The 18286-nt window shown below is 41.8% G+C and overlaps 1 long non-coding RNA gene across 1 annotated transcript in view; it reads right to left on the bottom strand.

Annotated features, from left to right (window-relative positions):
* Window positions 1-18286, bottom strand: part of LOC143441762 (uncharacterized) — a 238398-nt gene that overhangs the window by 157640 nt on the left and 62472 nt on the right. The window contains exons 2-4 of the long non-coding RNA XR_013109431.1: window positions 12374-12492; window positions 6981-7075; window positions 1981-2969 (exon numbers count right to left, since the gene is read on the bottom strand). This is a non-coding gene — a long non-coding RNA (uncharacterized LOC143441762). The remainder of the gene's footprint in view (window positions 1-1980; window positions 2970-6980; window positions 7076-12373; window positions 12493-18286) is intronic.

Below are 18286 nucleotides of genomic sequence, written 5' to 3'. Positions count from 1 at the left end.
AGGTAAAGACAAAAGATGTGAGCACCGTGGCTGTGATGGAATGGTGGACTTTGGTTGGCAATTTGTTACAGGTCTTAACTGCTGAGCCATCTTGCAGGGGATGGGGTGGGGGAAGATTGGGGGGTAGTGGGGGTAAGGACGACATGCTTTCATTTCTTAGTAACCATGTTTGAAGACCTAGCTGAGCCCCAAAGCCACAGCTAGCAAGAGGAATTAGACAGGAGCTTGCTTCTTGCTAGACTCCAGAAAGTGCAGGTGTATATCATAAGTGTCAATGTTTAAAAAAAAAAAAAAAAAAAAAAAAAAATCAGTCTTTACTGTGAGTGTGTCACATCTGGGTGTAGCTGGACTGCATGTGGCACACCCCTTTTCTTTTAGTCCTTTGAAGAACAATTCCCTGGCCATCAACAACAAAGAACTGACTGGAAGTTCCAAAAGACAAGGAATGTGAATATATTTTGCAGATATCAAGCTGAGTCACTTCCTGACCCCTGGCTTAGGAAGCCTTCCTAAGTACTAAGTAATGCTATTTTTGAGGTGAGTAGGATTGTTGTTAAGTTTGAACACACAACATGAAATGCAAAATGCAGCCTTAGCAGTGGTTTCATTGTCAAAACCCCAGCAAGCATTCCAGCCTGGCTAATTCCCCACAGGCCTCAGCTAATAGGTAAGGGGATCCTTCAGCCAAACTCTCTCTCTCTCTCTCTCTCTCTCTCTCTCTCTCTCTCTCTCTCTCTCTCTTTCTCTCTCTCTCTCTCTCTCTCTCTCTCTCTCTCTCTCTCTCTCTCTGTGTGGGGGGGGGCGCTTGTGTAAGAAGTTACAAGATTTCCTTCTTTGATTTATTTTCTTAGTTATGCATGTAAATGTGAGAGGCACCCAGTTTGGATCCCAGGTCATTAGAAATCATCCCAGATCAGGTTAAGAAAGAAGAGTGGGTTCCCATCTTACTGGAAAATTTGTCTTTATTAAAGGTCAGCAAATTTACAGCCCTCCTCTGCTAACTCACTGTGTGTATGCGAAATAAATAAGTGGGGAGTTCGCGCAGGAGACAAGATTGGCTGTGTTTTGGAGACACTGGCTTCTGAATATTGAAAGGGTAATGTAAAAAGCATTTTGAAATCCTATTGGTCTTTGTGCCTGCTTGTCAGAGTTCCCACTGGTGATGAAACTGTGCCAAGTCTAGATTTAGTGCCCGTCATGAAACGAGACCTGGGCTTGTGGTTACTTGATAACTGTGATAATAAATTTATCCATTAATTTCTTTCCTGTTTTTCTACACGAGTAACATTAGACCAAAATGCTATGCTGGTGGATGGAGAGATTTATTTTCCCTCATACCTCACTCACTCTCTCTCTCCCTTGGTGTGTGTGTGTGTGTGTGTGTGTGTGTGTGTGCCTGGAGTGTGCATTTACTCACATCCTCTCTGTTATGCTGGTTAATTCCCAAAGAATGTATCTATATAGTACAAAGGTTAGAAATGAGGTCACCCGGGGCCATCAACGGCTCTTAGAATGACAGGCTCTATGATTCTGCAAACATGCATTAAAATTACATTCATAATGAAGATAATACAATAAGTGGCCTTGTCTTCAAAGTACCCCACAGATAAATGGGACTGAGACTACTTATACACTATAACTAGATTTGGTTTTTGCTTGTTTTTTAATTGCACTTGATCAAATAGTATTTTATTCACTATTTATGTGTTTTATTATTTGAATCTAGGCCTATGCTTAAGAGACACAATATGTTTTTATAAAATTTTCCAGGTTACATTTGACTTGAGCGAATTTACCAGCTTTGAAAGAACACACCTAGGTAGATCATGATTTTCTTCATAAATGGATGATGTTTTTCTTTATCCAATTTAAAAGTTGCTGGTATCCACACAGTAGTGCAACCAGCCTGCTCACCTCCTTTGCATGCCACCCTGTGGGGTCTGCACTGTTCACCTTTCCTCTTCTCCCCCTCCCCCTTACCTTGAAAGCAAGGCAAATGATCAAGAGAAGCAGAGTAGTTTCCAACCAGGAGCCACTGCATGCTGGAGATGTACTGAAGTCTTTTTCACTTTTTGCAACGCTGAAGAGATGAGAACACAGTCCTGGTGTGGACAACTGTTCTTGCTCAGGACTTGGCAGAAACCCGTTGGCAATTACCAGTCTGTTCTTTGTAGGCACAAATTTTTTGCAGCCTACTTTCAATAAGGGTTCAACCTGTCCTCTAGCCTGCCATGCAGCAGAAGTAGTGGAAGAGAAACGTCATATGGATATGAGGGAAGTGGACCTGTTCAGCAATAGTTCTTTGGGGGCAAGCTCCATCTTCTTGGGCAACAGTTCAGTCCCATAGCAGACACCAAATAAGACTTAGCTGCTGCAGACCAGTCCTCTCGGCAGGCAGACACCAGGCATGAAACAGCAGCTACAGTCAAGTCCTTTCAGCAAGAAGATACCAGGCAGCTGTCGTTCAATCCTGAAGACACTGCCAGGCTTGCCAAATGGCCTAAGGAGAGGCCACAAAAGTGGCAAGCTGCAGCAGGAACCTCACTAGCAGTTCTTGGGCGGAGGTTCTTGCAATGGCAGTATTATCACAAGTTGAGCTCAACAACACTATGTAAAGTGAACCAAAATATTCATGTTGTTAGCAAAGAATAACAAGGCAGAGCAAACCAGACCAAAGCTCAGTGCTCATCTCCCACTGTCTGTAGAGTCTTGTACTCCTTCATCAAGCTTCCTTTCACGTATATCCAAGTATCATTTCACCTGTGTCTGCTTCAGGAAAATGGTCTTTCACCTGCTTGCTTTAGCAAGACGTCATTTCACCTGTATGGCCCAGCAAAACGTCATTTGACATAACTAACTTTCCAAAGAACTAGAAGTTTCCACTTCAGTTCTTTAAGAGTGCACACTTGTACAGAGCCTGATGTCGAGAAGTTTGTTTCCAGAAGAGTGTTGGTCAGCTCCTGGAAACCCTATAGAAACAAAACAAAACAGTATAGGTTGTGTTATGAATAAGATCAGTAAAGTGGGCAAAGGAAATCAACATCAACTATTACATACTGATAACAAACAAGCTGAAGGAGAATTTACTAAAACAATTCCATTCACAATTAGTCACCAAGCAAACAAACGAAAACCTAAAATAACTGGGGATAAATACCTGACCAAGAGAAGAAAAGGCTCTGCAGTGAAAAGTTCAAAACATTGAAGAAAACAACCAAGAAAGACACTAGAAGATGGGAAGACCACTCATGCTCACAAACGAGAAGGATTGAATATTGAAAACATATATCTCACTAAAAACAATCTACAGATTCAATAAAATCCCTATCAAAAATCCAATGACATTCTTCATAGAACAGAAAAAAAATCTTAAAATTCACATGGAAGTACAAAAGACTTTAAATAATCAAAACATCCCTGAGCAGAAAAAAAGATCCTGAAAGTATCATAATATCTGAGTTTAAGCTATACTACAGAGCCAGAGTAACAAAAGCAGCACAGTCTTACACCCAAACAGACAGACAGAGCCAGCAAATAAAATAAAGGACTCAGATACAAATCTACCCAGCTATAGCCATGTGGTTTTTGACAAGACCCCAAAAATATGTATTGGAGAGAGGAAACAATCTCTTCAAGAAATGGTGCTGAGAAAATTGGATACCCACATTTAGGAGAATGAAATTTGACCTCATCTTTCACCTTGTGTGTGGAAAATGTTCACTTCCTAGGTGTGCTGGTTGGTTTTGTCAATTTGATCCAAACCTAGACATAGTTGGAAAGGGAAGGAGGGCTCTTAATTGAGAACATTCTTTTATAAGGTTGGCCTGTAAGAAAGTCCATGGGGTATTTTCTTGATCAATGGTTGATGTGGGAGGGCCCAGGTGTCATATCTGGTCAGGTGGTCCTGGGGTCTATAAGAAAGCAAACTGGACAGACCAGAGTGAGCAAGACTGTGAGCAGTACTCCTCCGCGTCCTCTGCTCTAGTTCTTACACCAGACTTCCGCCCTGGCTTTCCTCAATGGAATGTGAGCTGGTTATATAAATTTTTTCCACCCACCCCGTGTTGCTTTAGTCTTGGCGTTCTATCATAGCAGTAGATGCTAGCCATCTGAGAAATGTAAATTAAGCATACATTGAAAGTCCATCCCTCCCCAGTCAGAATAGCAATAATTAAAAAGCTATAACAAGTGGTGGTATGTTTGCAGATGAAAGGGAATCCTTATACCCAACTGTTTGGGAATGTAATCGAGTCCAGCCACCATGGAAACCAGCATGGAGATACCTCAAAAAATTAAAAATAGATTTTTTTCATATGACTCCTCTACTACTCCTGATAACTGCCCAAAGGACTTCATGCCCACATGTCCCAGAAATCCTTGCACATCAATGTGTATGCCACCCCTAATCTCAAGAGCTAAGTTATGGAACCAACCATTGGTAGATATTGAAAAACAGGAAAGAAAAAAGAAAACATGTACACAGTGATTTTTTTTGTTGTTGTTGTTCATAAAGAACAGAGATATGTCATTTTTTCAGAAAATTAGTATAACTTGAGATAGTTATATTAGGGAAATTAAGGCAATCTCAGAAAGATAAATATGTTTTCTCTCATTTTAGGGTCTCTATATATTATGTCGATATCTAGAATTTATGCATATATGACATGAATATAGAAGCAAACCCATGTAGGGAAAGGGGGGACTGTAGAGGGAAAGGGGGAGAGGCAGAGGGGTAGTAGGGGAAACAAGTCAACATAAGCTCAATGTACACTTAGGTGAAAGTGTTCTCATGTGACACAGTGCACAGGGATGGGGATGGGGTAGGGAAGAAGAGAGAGGTGTGGAGAGGGGGGAAAGAAGATTCCCTTTGGGTTACTGAGATGCAGTGTAATATCTTGCTTTAGCAAGAAGGTTTGAAGAGAGGTAATTCAAGGTAAGAAGGGGGCCTAGGAAATCCCCCAGGAACATGGAAAGTGGACAAGAGGAAGCTCGTGCCCTGAGCTTTAGTAAGGACACTGAAATGTTGTGGATCTTCCTGGAAGTCATGGCATGGATCTCTCAGGTACCAGGATGTAATGGCTAGGACACAGGCTTGAAAGCTGGCAAACACTTCCTGATTGCAAAACACGACAACTCAATTGAGACAGGGCCCTGATACCCTTTGAAGCTGAACAGTGAGAGATGGTCTTCTGACACTTCAAGCTGGATTCCTGTACATCTGGGCAGAAGTATAACGTCACTGCATAAACTTAGGAGAGAGTTGTGGGCAGTAATTTAAAGAGCATTATGATTCGGCAAAAGGCAACTGAATCTCCTTTCTGTCCCTTGGGAAGCACATGAGTAATCCTGCTGTGTTTTTTGGAGATGAGTCTAGGGACCAGGGCATCCTTTTGGAAGAAGGTTTTGTGTTTGGCTGGTTGGTATAATATGTTTTAGCAGAATGAGGACTCAAGGTAGTGGCCTAGCTAAGGGTCTGTGTCATAGTTGACACAGGTTATGCCCTTCGGTAGGGTGGCTTGAAGGGAGTCAGAGAGCACCCTGGGAAGTCTCAGGGTTGGGGTGGGGCTCTGCTGTGGGCGTGTCTACCTTCTTCTATTTTCCCAGGGATCTGATAATCTCATGTTAAGTACAAACAGCCTGATTTTAGCTCTACTTCAGGGAACAAGGGACAGGCTCAGCATTCATCTGAAGTTAGGATATAGATGCCACAGGAGAGGTGACCCAGACCAGGTTGTTACAACATGAAATTGGAAAATAAAGGTTTTGAGAAATGCCTTTCATGTAATCTGGAAAAACATGAAAATCACTCAAGTTGAGAAGCATTTTTAAATTTTAATGCTAGGAAAAATAACCATCTCTGATCCCACAGGCAGGGGAGTCTGTTGTAACCACAGGTACAGACTACATTCAGGCAAATTTTCTGGAACTGGGTCCTGATCTTGCTGTTTTCTACTTGTGTAGAGTGGGCAAGCCATGAAATGTTCTGCATTTGAGTATCTGCTTATTAATAAAGATATTGGCTATATCTGCTGCAGGGACTGAAGCAAGAATTGAGTGAGATAATGCATGTTAAGTAGGCAGGATATTTGACAAGGTGTGTCTGGATAATGCAAGTATTCAGCAAAGAGCTTTCATTACTTTATATCTAATATTGTGAGTCTTTACACTAGCGGTGGCAATATAAATGACAGTAGAGGGAGAGGAAGAAGTCAGGGAGGAAGTTGCTCCAGGGGTAAAGGCCACACACAATGCCAGAACCCGCGTGCCATTCTGAGGCAATAAAGTCAAAGGGGAAATGCAGAGATGCAAGCAATGAACAGAGGCTCCATCCCAATACCCTTCCACTCCATCCGCCACTGGTGGCATGCCACAGAGAGCTACAGCAAAGCAAAACTTGTTCTTCAGAAGACAGGGTAATTCTATCCACATGCAGTAGTGAAATGGGAGGAAGTGGGGGGCAGGGTGAAAGGAATAGAAAAAGAAATGAAAAGAGGGAGGGATGCAGAAGGGGTGGAAGAAGGGAGGGAGGGAGAGGGGAATGGATGGAAGGGATAGCCAAATTGTCACTAAAATATTTACATGTTGCTTATTGTATATCCTACACACTCAATGTCCTGGAAGCTGCTGTACTTCCTTCTTATGTGAGGAAGCAGAGACTAACTACACACATGGCTCAAAGTCACACACAGGGAGTCAGGTCAAACCCACCTGCTGCCCTCACAGAGACCATTCAGACATGATTACTAGTATGGCCTTTATTTCTTGCTCAAGTTCCTTCACATCACAATCCTCTGTGACTCCTCCAGTCTCCCAAAGACACAGGGCTTTGCCTGATTGGTTGTTATGAGCCTAGTTCTTGACTCTTAATGTGGAAGGAGCTCTCTGATAGCTAGTGTCCTTCCCTCTTGCCCTGTCTGCCTGGAGCTCATCATAATAGCACCTGGAAATGCTCTCAGTAGGAAGTTAAGCTATGAACTTACCTGAGTTGTGACACCATTCAGCAGATAGGTGGGCGAATCAACGAAGATCACGGAAGTGATTATCACTTTATACCATGATTTTTTAATTCAATGTGCTGCATAATGAAATGGACAAAGAAATTATAGAATTGAAGTGATTCTTCTGGGTCATAGCCCTGATTCTGATTCTAAAATATGCAGACATCTATTTAGGTAAAGGGAACACAGAAGAGCCCAGAACTTGTGGCACTTGTGTGTGTGTGTGTGTGTGTGTGTGTGTGTGTCTGTGTCTGTGTGTGTGTGTGTGTATCTTAAAGGGACTTATCCAGGCCTTATTGTGAGAAGGGACTGAGAATGATTCTCAGCTGACTACACTGATGCTCTGGTCTTCTATATGAAGGCCTGTATCTGAGGTTTTCTGCCTCCTTCAGTTAAGGTTATAATGTGATTTTAAGCTGTATATCTGAACCAATATGTTAATTCAATTATTACTGAATGCACGGCACCAATTAAAGGAAGCAGTGTGTGTGTGTGTGTGTTTTTTTTTATTATCATGGTTTTTAGCCATTATGCCAAATATGTTCCGTTTGTTCTTTCAAGACCACTGGGAAATAGATATTATTCTTATTTTTCATGTATAAAAATGAAGTTCAGAGAGGATCTTGTTGCTAGAAAATGCTGGAACTTTTGAAATGGTTTTGCCTGCCCTACTCACTACAGAAGCAAAATCAGTAACTGGCTGGGGAAAAGTATTTAAAGTAATGATATCAATATGAGAAACAAGTGTGGAGCAGAGAGACAGCCCAGCCGGTAAGAATGCTTATTTTTTTAGAGGACCTGAGCTACAGTCCCAGTACCCATGTCAGGTAGCATACAACTGCTTGCATCTCCAGCATCAGGGGATCCAGCCCATTTTTCTAGACTCTAAAAGTACATGTGAATGCATACACACCTACACATAGCTTTTTGTCAGCTAACATTTCCCATAGTTAGGAATGAGGCTCTTCTCAGCAGACCTTATTCATAATCTGTTGTAGTTTATCAGCCATTGTGACCTGGGTGAGATGGAATTTCAAACTAGTTTTGATTTGCATTTCCTTGCTAGCTAAGGATCTTGAACAGTAGTTCATATATTTACTACCTGTAGGTGTTTCTTCTCTTGAGAACTATCTGCTTTATTTCATTAGCCCATTTAATAAACAGGTCACTTTTGTGTGCTTATTTTTTTTTTCAGTTTTTCACATGTTCAAGATATTAAATATAACCCACACTACAGTTGGTAAAGATATACTCTCATTCCATGCATAGACAGACTCTTCACTCTAATAACTGTTTGCTACACAGAACTTCATAATGTTCTATAATCCTGTTATTCAATCTGCAGTATTTCCTGTGTTATTGGAATTCATTTCAGGAAGCTTTTGCCTGTGCATATGTCTTAAGTTTTCCTATGATTGCCCTCAGCACTTTTAGCGTGTTAGGTCTTATCTTTTCTGTTTTAGAAAGTCAGCTAGTCAAATCTGAAACAAACAAACAAAAATCAGAATATTTGTGTCATTCTGAAATGCAGAACAAACAGTATTCATTGGAAGTGGGATTCAGAACAGACAGAGGCGGGGTCAAGGTCATGGCACACACCTATGAGCCCCACATCCCAGACCTCGAGATGCTGAGGAGGGATGATGGTGAGTTGGAGGCCAGCTTGGTCTTTGTGATGGCAAATCTTGGGTGTCAGTTTGACTACCTCTGGAATCAACTAAAACGCAATCAAAAGATTTCCTTAATTGGTCATTTGAGGTGGGAAGAGCCATCCTAAGTTGAGCTCACATCTTTTGATGGCAGCCCACATAGAGGCTATGGAAAAAAGGAAGGTTTTGATGTTTGCCTGTTTGTCCTCTCTCATGCTAGAAGGTCATGTCTCATGTTGCAGAGACATTTCTATGCTGCTGTTAGAATCACTTCTTTGGGATTCTAACATAAACCAAAGGCCAGCAGCTCCCTGAGAGTCCTCTGGGACTCCAGCACAACATCAGTATTGGTGAGAAACCCAATATTATGTACTAAACATCTGCCTTTTGGGGGCATTTTCATCATTATACAACCAATGTTAAGACTACCTGGACCACAGACTATAAGATGGTTTTACACACACACACACACACACACACACACACACACACACACACGTCTATCACTTACGTTCTTTTAAAGAATCCTAACTAATATAGTCTATATAGAAAGATCCTGACTCAAAAGCAGAAAGAAAAAAAAAAAACCTATGCAAACAAAAAAGCTAAAGGGACCTGACAGGAGCTTTTTGTAATTGTAAAACTTTGTAATATTGTTTTACTTTTTAAGCTATATACCTATAACTTTGATTTGAAAAGCTAAACTGAAGTTGATTTACTGCATATGTATTGAAAGTATTTGGAGAAAAAATTGTAAGGATGATAACAAAAATCACTACAAATCCTATCAAGTACGCTACTCAAATGTGACCATCTGTCTATTTACTTGCTTGATGAGATCACAAAGCATTCAACTTTTATAGGCTCCATCAATATCTGACAATATTTGACAATACTTTATGGACACACACCCACATACCACAGCAAATTGTGTAGCTACCAGTTTTAATAGCTTGACAGTATTCCAGTTTTGATGTTGTGTTATTTTTAATGGCTAATTAATTTTATGGATGTTAGCCAGGTTCTAGTCTTTCATCGGAGCACACTATCCTATGATAACTATCTTCATGCATAAACTATTGCTGCATTCATGATTGTTTCCTTGGGATAGACACACTAAAGGTTTACAATGGTTCTTAAATGAGTATTTTACTAATTGTCAAAATATGCTATGTTGGCATAATACCTATAATGCACCTAAGGAATAATTAGTTCAATACATTAATTTAGATTTTCATAATGGAAAGAAAAGATATTTAGCCACTGAGATTATTTCTTAATCACTTTAGAGCTGTTTTCATTACATTTACAATAAACTGTAAATAAGTATACAACATTTTTATAGGTAAAAAAATCCGCAACTCATTCACCACAGAATTTATCTCTGAAAACGGTGGAGATGGACAGTAAGAATTCTAACTTTTCTAAGACATACACATCTTTATCAAAGTGGACAGTGAATTGGTATATATGTATATGGTTTAAAAGTATTACTTATTTTTATATGGAACTCTTTAAAGAAAAATTACTCCCCCCCCCCCCCTTGAACTCCCTCTGGTATCTGAGCACTGAAATAAGTGTGTTACTTAGAATTCTTAAGATGATTTACATGGCTTACAAATGACTTTCAGCCCCCTTGCTAACTTATTTGTCACAAAGCCTTATAACCCAAGCACTATTTTTGTCCTTTGAATCTGTAAAACAGATGTATACCTTAGACAATATACTTTGGATAGGGTAGGTCAGCCCTGCCCCCCCACAGTTCCTCCTGCATCAGGTGTGAGAAGCAGAAAATAGCCCATGTTTGTGTTCCACATCCCTGCTCTGACACCAAGGAGCTCATTCCCTCTCCACTCTCCCTCCATTCTCTCTTGTCTTTCACTCAGCTTCCTGCTGTTCTTTAATTTTAATTTTTCCAAAGTGTTCTCTCTGAAGCCACAGCCCAAGTGGATGTCCTAGACCTTACTCAGAGCTTTGGATTTTTGTGGACTTTGTATTGTGCCCTTCCCTGTGATTAGAGATGAAAATGTGTTGTGTCCCTGAAGTTCAGACTCCCTGCTCTCGGGTGGCGTACATGCTAGTGAGAAAGCATTTTCTGAAACAAAATGAGAACTTTGAGAACAGGCACCTGAGTAGTTTTCTCTGGAGTGGCTGTTATGGGGTGAGTGAGTGAACAGACTGGAGAATGAGGAAGATCAGCCTAAGACTATTAGCAGTAAGTGGGTGTCATGCTGAGATAGGCAACAGGAAGACCATAATGCTGATAAGAGATTAAGTGTTCAACTGACTAGGATAAAATGGAGTGGCAGTTGTGTAGCTCAGGTGGAGATACATGTTAGGCTGTCTTGCTAAACATTTGAAATGGTGATTTTTGCTAGAAATTTTCTGGAGCTTGAGGATGCTTTTTTTTAGAGGTTAAAAGAAAGAAAATCTCCAGGACAAATAGAGGCAGAAAGTGACAAATAGAGGCAGCTGCCTAGATAAGGAGATGGAGGGGAGAGGAAAAGGAACCATGTTGTTTGGGTGAAACTGGCATGGAGGTCAGTCAGATGGTAACAGACATTCATGTGGCAGGGGCAGGGATTTGGAGAAGAGTAAGAAAGCCAAGGGTGTTAGAAAAAGCATGCTTAGAGTAGAAAGAGAAAAAGGAAAAACTTCATCATACAGACCTACAAAGCCAGGAGTCTGAACCTCTGTAAGGGAGTGCACTGAGCAAGGCATTCAGGGAAAGGGCAAGTATAGTGTTTTATTAAAGGGATGATTATCTTTCCACCATGGCTTAAGGTGAACTTGCCCTCCTCAGGTGGTCCTTCACACAGGTCACTGAATCTGCCTAATTGTAATGGGAGGTCTCCAGCCCCACCAGAGTTTCATTCACTGGACCAGAAGTTTCACAGGAATAGATCTTCATTAATAGATCTGTGATGCTACTATGCCATTTTTACCTCTGAAGTGTAACTCTTAAATTATTTAGAAAGATGGGCTGAAGTGGAGGAATAGATACAATATATTAGCATCAAGAAAACCTAGAGATCCAGTTCCAAAGCTTTCTACCAGAAGGGATCAGCTGCTGGACTGAAGTTCAGACCCCTGTATCCCAACATACGTTTCTAGGCAGAGGGGTCCTCAATGAAGAGGAGATATAGAATCAGAGCTCCCTTCTGGTAATCTCTGGCCAGTTTCTAGAACTTTGGTTTTCAGGTTTCTGCCATAAGCTGCCTGCCCAGTTTGTAGCCCTGTTCTCATCACTGCCTCCCTCTAAAGAGATGGCAAACCTAACTGCCTTTAGGGAATTGGAGAAATTACTAATCTGGTTTCATAGAACTGAGGGGTGGAGAGAGGTGGCAGTTGGGTATCCCTCCAGTGGGCCTTTCTAAAACAACCTAATGTGCATCAATTGTCTCATTCTTTAACATATATATGTGTGTGTGTGTGTGTGTGTGTGTGTGTGTGTGTGTGTGTGTGGTGTGTGTGCATGTGTATGTATGTATGTGTGTGTATGTGTATGTATGTATGTGTGCATGTGTGTGTATGTATGTATGTGTGCATGTGTGTGTATGTATGTGTGCATGTGTGTATATGTATGTATGTGTGTATGTATGTATGTATGTATGTGTGTGTATGTTTGTATGTATGTATGTGTGTGTACACACACACACACAGAGCGAGAGAGGCGATAAATATATGTTGAAGTCAAAGTCCAATAGAACATCCTGATGTACTCACCATTTTCCTTTGACTTCCAAAGCTTAACTCTAGAGTGATGAACCCCAGGTTTGCTTTCAGGCACTTTGATATCTGTCGGAGTGGCTAGAATCACAGTGTGAGGTCCTTCCCAGATGGCTCTGAGATAGTGAGAGAGAGGAGAGAAACTTAATCATCATTTGATTTTTAGATTAAAATAAGAGCCGGCCTGTTTTTCTTGGCTGACACATAGGCGCTGCAGTGTTGAATCGAGCCAAAGTCATGACGTCCAATATCTGGATAGCATTTTTCTTATCAAGAAGAAAATCATTAGTGAAAATAGTTTTCTAAATAACATCTCATGTGGATTTAGGTCTAATGTTTAGGAAGTGTGATCCCGTGAACTATTAAAAAACATACCAATCATTTTAGTCTTTGGTTATGCTTCCTTGATGGGTGTTTAAGACCATTTGGTTACTCAAAATGGCCTTGGCAGTAAAAAAAAAAAAAAAAAAAAAGCAGGTGGTGAATTTTAGTTACATACATGGGAATTTTAACAGCAGAAGAATCTAGGACTGTTTATAAGAACCTACTTAGGCCTTCTCTGTAGCACACTCCAGGCGATGCCCCTCAAATGGCATATGAGGAAGGTCCTTTGCTGGTAGGCTGCAGGTGGGATGGCTGAGCACTCTGATAAGCCTGTCACGTGATCACCTTACATATTTCTTATAGTAATGCAGGCTATGCCCAGATTTTGAAGAGAGGCTGAGAACTTGGTAAGATTAGGTTACTTGGCCAAGATTCTAGAATCATCATGCAGCTAGTTCTCGGTAGAACCACGTTCTATCCCAGATGGTCTGACATCAGAACCTGCTATGCTTTTCCGCCTCTATACGCCATTATGCTGTTTCTCATTAGACTCACATAACCCCTGGAAAGGAAGCTAGCATGCCTCATGCTTTCGGGAAACAGCTCTGGTGTACTCAGTAAAGTACATATTGTGTTGCTTATTCATGACATGGAAAAAATTAAGTATCACATCACTCATTAAAATACCAGACAACATAGAATACAAGTTTAAATATTTTTATGAGAAACAAAAGATATTATATATTAGTAATATGTTCACTACAATAAGAAAACAGAGCAATTGTAAAAATTTAGAACCTAATAAGAGACATGAAAACATACAAAGCAATACTGAGATACATTTCTACAAAAATAGAATTCAATGCCTTACTCTCAACAATGACTAGAGCAATCATATAGAAAGATGAGCAAGAAAATTGGGCACTGAAATGCAGCCATTTCAAAATGTATGTATATGTGTCTGCCACATATGTATGAGTACCCATGGAAGCCAGAATAAGGCATTGGGTCCCCTAGACCTAGAATTACAGACAGATGTGAACTACATGACTTAGGTACTGGGAAATGAACTGAAGCCCTCTGAAAAAAAACAGCAAGCACTTCTGACCACTGACCCATCTATCCAACCCCAAATGCAGACATCTTTTAAAGGTAATATAGTCAAAGAAAGCCAAAGTCCTGTGACAACACATGACTGGATAATCTCACTTGCATATTCTTAGGAACTCAACTGAAACCCCAGGATCACCTGCCATGTCCACTCCCTAAAGAATAGTTCTGGGCCTGGAAGTCAGTCATTTTAAAACATCCCTGAGCATCTAGACTGGAAATAATATTTAGAGTACATATAAAAACATAAAAATGTGTATGTAAACAATAAGCAAGACAATGTGAATTTTATTGAGTATACTAAAGCTGTTTCCCAAAAGTATTATTCATGCTCGCCTTTCTAGAGGATTTGTGAGTCAACGTAGAAACAACATGATCATGTGTAGGGGCAGAAAGCATATATATAAATTTTTGTACAAATATACAAATATAAAAATACTAATGTCTACATTTTGCTAGATCAAGAGTTTGAGAAAGCCTTTCTGTACAATGGTCACAGGGTAAGGGGCTTGACAGGATCTAATGTGCCACCCAAATCTCTGGAGTGAGCTAGACACAGTAGGGTATGTCTAAAATGAGCTAAGACAGAAAGAGAAACACTGAAAGTTCTAGGAAGTCTGGGGTACACAGAAAGGTCAAAGCAATATGAACTACTTTGTGAAATACTTTCTCAAGGAGAAGAAAAAAAGAGGAGGTAGAGGAAGGGGGGAGAAGGAAGAGAAAAAACAGAAAGGGGGAGTGGGAGAGGGAGAGAGACAATGCTTTGGTTATACCAAGGAAAGTTCAAGCAGATGATGAACTTCAGTCCCACCTCTTTTTATCAATGATCTCATGAGAGTGTACATTCCTGTGATTAGGAGATGCTTAAGGTATTATCCTCCATCATCCATACCTACCGATGTTCACATCCAATGTGGTTCCCTTGCTTTAATTGTGAGGAGAACATGTCAACTGCTTCTAATCTTCAGAATGTGGCAAAGAAGATGGCAAAGCTCTGCCTAACCACATGGCTACATCCCATTAGATTTTCCAACTTGATCTTACTCCCATCTAGGTGTGGGGCAGTGGGCTGTGAGGGACAGCATGGTTTCTGGTTGAGCACTGGCAAGAGATGACCAGAGACCCAGCAGGTTTCCCTGCAAGGGACAGCATGCATTTTACTATGCTCTCAGACTCCAGGCTCCTGACAGGAGGCCGAAGACCTCCATTGATTAGCACCTTTCAGTCACATAGGGCAACAACCCTACCAGCCCCTCCACAGGTAGAGGGTGTGACTACAGGCCACAGAGCCTCAAGATATCTCCATATTCATGAGTTACCTAAAGGCTAGAGGCTGTAGCCAATTAAGGATTCCTTCCCAGACCCTTCTCCTACTTGAAAAAGGTATTTAACCTCAGACCCACCCTGAGAACGGGGGTTACAGCTTCATCTACTTTCTGCCATGACAATAAACGTTTTAAGATCATGGACTGCCTCTCATCTTTTGGGCCTGCCGTGGGGACCACGGAGAAGTCTTCAACTACTGAACCACAGTCTAATCTCCCACCAAGGACTTCTGTACGTTCCAGCCACAGAGAGGTGGCCAACCCAAGCGGAGCTAGCCAAGCCAGCCATGACCCAACCAAGCAAGTCGCCTCGACCAAGAGTCTCATTTCCCCAGGAGGCACCACTGGAGCTCATCTTTTCCCACTCACCACGTCTCGGTCCTTCCACAACCTTTCAGTGGCATCTGAGAGCCCAAGGACCCAAACCCAAGAGCTCAGGCCCCTGTGGGACCTCAAACTGGGATCTCCCCACACCTGGAGTGGAGCTCTGTGGCTTCCCATAGCCATGCATCCACCCGTGCTGCATGGAGTGAATTCAGTCAAATTCCTGTGCTTCTGCCCTCTGAGCCCTGGCTCCAGCCGCCTAGGGCAGCAGACATTCGGGACCCACAACTCAGTCCAACAGGACCCATGCCCACACACAAGCTACAGCCCCACATCCAGGAGGTCATGATGAAGGATGCAGCCTGGCAAAAGGCTGTGATGTAATTCATATAGCTCAACAGTTGATGATGTCTTTGCCTGACTGCCAATAGGAAGTCCCCAAAGCTAATTGCATCTATGCAACCTTAGAAGTGGAGCCTCATGCAGTAAAGACCACAGCCTCTGAACCTTCAAGTCAGAATCTTGGTCTTGTGCGACCAAAACAGAGTGTTCAGCTAAGCCACACCTGAATTACTGCTCACACAGAAACTGAGGTATTCTAAGTTTTTTCTATGGTTTTTAAGCTACTATGTTTGTGGTAAGGCCACTACTCAATAGAAAACTCACACATTGTTCCCTTTGGGGACTGCAAAGTTGACTCATATCTCTGGGAAGAAATCCCCCATTGGAAAGGTTAAGACTAGAGAACACTTGCCAGTTTATGGCTTGTGCTGGAGCTGCAGAGCCAGGTAAGGCTCCTGTTAGCTAGGGTCAAACATACTGGCCTTTGTGAACCAAGGTCCTGTTGCTTTTGCTCTCAAGAGGTGCTGAAATGTCAGCTGTTTTCACATGTGTGAAGGGATCTTACACAGAGGGTTCATGTCTCAGAACATGCACGTGGTGTTTTTACAGCAAAAAAAAAAAAATAATAATAATAATGTTGGCTTGCAAGGTCTACATAAATAGGATTTTACTAGAGCAGGGAGGCCTTGGAAAAACCTCTCAACCCAGGAAGCACGAGTTTTCCTTTCTAAGAAATGCCAATTGAGCATAATTGAAATCAATTGAGAAGGCAAAGGTGAAAAGGGGGGTTACACATACGTACCAGATAAGAAAAGAAAAAGCAGCCAGCAGCGTCGTTTATGAGAATATCATTAAAGAAATCATCCAGCTCATATTTCAGCCGTGCTAATCATTTCCCCAGGTATGTTGCCCTTTTACAAAGTCATCCAAAGGTGGCCTTCCCTGAGCACTTGTCACTGAGAGGCCACAATATTCCCTGCACAGGCTCAGCATTTGCCAACTAGGTTTCATGCTTCTGTTCCTAGAAACTTGGGCAAAAACAAAAACTGGGTAAGAGGAGCAAAAGCAGAAATATCAGAAAAATAAATCGTCAGGGAAGATTTGAGTAACTCACCAGGATCCAAAGGGAGACATTAAGTACAGGAAATCTAAAGCAGATGAAACAGTTCTGTGTGGGGAGACAAGAGCCGTGCTCTCCTATAGGGTGATTCAAAGGAAATGTACATGCTTAGCCAAAGCTGTCTAGACACCCACGGACTTAAGTGATACTGAAAACAGTGAACACAGGATATTTTTGCTGTATTGAGCCTTCATTTGTTCTGATCCATTGATCAAAGAATCTACTAATTTACATGCCGCTCCACAGTGCCAGGAAGCACGCATCATTATAATAAATCCTCCATTGACAAATAAGGCCACTGAAGGTGGGGGTTGTGGCTCACAGGACTATGGAATGGCAGACTGCAGAAGTCAGAACAACTCAGCTACAGTGGGGCAGGAGCACAGACATACAGGGCATGATTTCTGCAAATAAAGACCCACTCATAGATGGAGAAAAGGCAAGGAGTCAGGGCAAGGACATAGCAAAGGCCTCAGTGCTCGTGTAGAACAAATGCACCAAAATCTGCATGAAGAAGGCTCTGAGTATGAAGGATGGTGGTCAAAAATGAGTTCCCTTATCTATGATTTAAAAGATACTTTGCAAACCGCTAAGCCAGGGGTTTCTAGAGCATACAAGAATCGGCTTGCCTGTATCAGAATTACATTGGGGTCTGGTTAAAAATAAGACACATGAGCCTAGCTTTCAGACTATTTGGAACAAGGTGTCATCAGCCCAGAGGCACAGAGATGCAAGGAAAGCCTCCCATAGAACTTAGGAAGGGCTTCTGATTACCCAGCAAAGGCTATCATTGGGTCCCTTTGGGTAGGTGAGCTCACTGAACCCAGGAGCAGACTGCATTTGCCAGGCCTAGATCCATGATGCAATTAGAAGAACAAGAAAAAGGAGGAAGGAAGGCAGGAAGAGGTGAAAAGCAAAATGGAGGAAAGAGGAAAGGGACTCCAGAGCAAGGGAGCAGAGAAAGGAGGAGGATAGGAAGCAAAGGGGAAGAGAAGAAAGAGAAAGTAGAGGAAGGGAGGATGGAAGTGTATGAGGAAGATGGGTAAGAGGAGCAGGGTGACATGTCCTACCCTTTCACACCCACCCTAGAGCATTGATAAATAAAAAAGACATGCTAGATGTTGTCAACCTGGGCCTGGGCAGGTCACTCTGGATGAAGTTACATGTCCCAAACTAAAAGAAGCCCAAATGGACTGTCAGAGAAACACCTGTAAGGATCCCCAAAATGTAACATCTGTAGAACACAAAAAGTTCTAGCCCACTAAGCCATGCATGCTAAGAAAGCACTATCCTACACAGACAAGGCTTCTAATGCAGTATCAGAGATGGGCTACTCTTGGACTTAGAGCCTGCCTCTGCCTCTCA

This window comes from Arvicanthis niloticus, chromosome 3 (genome assembly GCF_011762505.2).
Source record: "Arvicanthis niloticus isolate mArvNil1 chromosome 3, mArvNil1.pat.X, whole genome shotgun sequence".
Taxonomy (NCBI): Eukaryota; Metazoa; Chordata; class Mammalia; order Rodentia; family Muridae; genus Arvicanthis; species Arvicanthis niloticus.
Note: the sequence above shows the minus strand (reverse complement) of the source record. Positions and strands in the feature narration are given on the sequence as shown.